Source organism: Malurus melanocephalus, unplaced genomic scaffold, assembly GCF_030028575.1.
Source record: "Malurus melanocephalus ecotype Western Australia unplaced genomic scaffold, MMel_1.1 scaffold_2197, whole genome shotgun sequence".
Taxonomy (NCBI): Eukaryota; Metazoa; Chordata; class Aves; order Passeriformes; family Maluridae; genus Malurus; species Malurus melanocephalus.
This window is the reverse complement of record NW_026625429.1, coordinates 4,218-6,499: the sequence shown is the minus strand read 5'-3', so window position 1 is coordinate 6,499 and position 2,282 is coordinate 4,218. Positions and strand designations below refer to the sequence as shown.

Genomic DNA, 2,282 nt, shown 5'->3' with positions numbered 1-2,282 from the left:
GACACAACCCCCCACCCAGGCAGGGTGGGGACACACGGGTGACAGGAGGTGACAGGGGAGGGGACACTGAGGGTGACACTGTGACACTGATGGTGGCACAGAGGTCACACAGGTGACACTGACGGTGACATGGTGACATTGTCACACAGATGTCCCTGTACCTGTCTTTCCCCGTGGCCGTGTTCTGGGTGTCACACAGGTGACACTGTGACACTGACAGTGACACACAGGTCACACAGGTGTCACACGGGTGGCACTGAGGGTGACATGGTGACATTGTGACAATGACAGATGTCCCTGTACCTGTCGTTCCCCATGGCCGTGTTCTGGGTGTCCCTGGTGTCACACAGGTGACACTGTCACACTGATGGTGACATTGTGACACTGACGGTGACACTGTGACACTGACAGTGACACACAGATCACACAGGTGACGGTGGCATTGTCACATTGTCACACAGATGTCCCTGTACCTGTTGTTCCCCGTGTTCTGGGTGTCACACAGGTGACACTGTGACACTGACGGTGACACACAGGTGGCACAGAGGTCACACAGGTGACACTGACGGTGACATGGTGACATTGTCACACAGATGTCCCTGTACCTGTCTTTCCCCGTGTCCCGGGTGTCACACAGGTGACACTGTGACACTGAGGGTGGCACTGTGACACCAATGGTGACACTGATGGTGACACAGAGGTCACACAGGTGACACTGACGGTGACATGGTGACATTGTCACACAGATGTCCCTGTACCTGTCATTCCCCGTGGCCGTGTTCTGGGTGTCACACAGGTGACACTGACGGTGACACACAGGGGACACAGGTGACACTGTGACACTGATGGTGACATTGTGACAATGACAGATGTCCCTGTACCTGTCGTTCCCCGTGGCCGTGTTCTGGGTGTCACACAGGTGACACTGTGACACTGACGGTGACACAGAGGTCACACAGGTGACACACAGGTGACACTGTCCCATTGTCACACAGATGTCCCTGTACCTGTCGTTCCCCGTGGCCGTGTTCTGGGTGACACACGGGTGACACTGTGACACTGATGGTGACACACAGGTGACACTGGGACACTGACAGTGACACACAGGTGACACAGGTGACACTGTGACACTGACGATGACACAAATGTGACACTGAGGGTGGCACTGTCACATTGTCACACAGATGTCCCTGTACCTGTCCTTCCCCTGTCCCGGGTGTCACACAGGTGACACTGACACTGAGGGTGGCACTGTGACACCGATGGTGACACTGACGGTGACACACAGGTGACACAGAGGTCACACAGGTGACACTGATGGTGACACTGTGACATTGTGACAATGACAGATGTCCCTGTACCTGTCCTTCCCCGTGGCCGTGTTCTGGGTGTCACACAGGTGACACTGTGACACTGATGGTGACACACAGGTCACACAGGTGACACTGATGGTGACATTGTCACACAGATGTCCCTGTACCTGTCGTTCCCCGTGGCCGTGTTCTGGGTGTCACACGGGTGACACTGTGACACTGACGGTGACACTGTGACACTGATGGTGACACTGATGGTGACATTGTCACACAGATGTCCCTGTACCTGTCTTTCCCCGTGTCCCTGGTGTCACACAGGTGACACTGTGACACTGACGGTGACACTGTGACACCAATGGTGACACTGATGGTGACACACGGATCACACAGGTGACACTGAGGGTGACACTGTGACACTGATGGTGACACAGGTGACACACAGGTGACACTGTCACATTGTCACACAGATGTCCCTGTACCTGTCTTTCCCCGTGGCCGTGTTCTGGGTGTCACAGGGGTGTCACAGGTGTCACACAGGTGGCACTGTCACACTGAGGGTGACGCTGTGACACTGATGGTGACATTGTGACAATGACAGATGTCCCTGTACCTGTCGTTCCCCGTGGCCGTGTTCTGGGTGTCCCGGGTGACACTGATGGTGACACTGTGACACTGACGGTGACACACAGGTGACACGGATGTCATTGTCACACAGATGTCCCTGTACCTGTCGTTCCCCGTGGCCGTGTTTTGGGTGTCACAGGTGTCACACAGATGTCACACAGGTGACACTGTGACACTGACAGTGACACACAGGTGACACAGGTGACACTGATGGTGACATTGTGACAATGACAGATGTCCCTGTACCTGTCGTTTCCCGTGGCCGTGTTCTGGGTGTCCAATCAGGCCGAGTTTTTCCAGCGTCACGTGATCGACCGCAAGGTGGGGGAGGGGACACCCCGGGGA

The 2,282-nt window shown here is 55.4% G+C and overlaps 1 long non-coding RNA gene across 3 annotated transcripts; it reads left to right on the top strand.

Annotated features, from left to right (window-relative positions):
• Positions 1-490: 490 nt before the first annotated feature.
• LOC130587647 (uncharacterized) lies at positions 491-1,972 on the top strand. 3 transcript variants are annotated; one of them, XR_008966830.1, is made up of 4 exons: positions 491-939; positions 971-1,076; positions 1,298-1,570; positions 1,756-1,972. It is a non-coding gene; the product is annotated as an uncharacterized LOC130587647 (long non-coding RNA). The 3 variants fall into 3 exon arrangements; XR_008966829.1 differs by having other exon boundaries at positions 491-1,076; XR_008966831.1 differs by lacking the exons at positions 491-939; positions 971-1,076 and adding an exon at positions 1,107-1,124 and having other exon boundaries at positions 1,309-1,570.
• Positions 1,973-2,282: the final 310 nt, after the last annotated feature.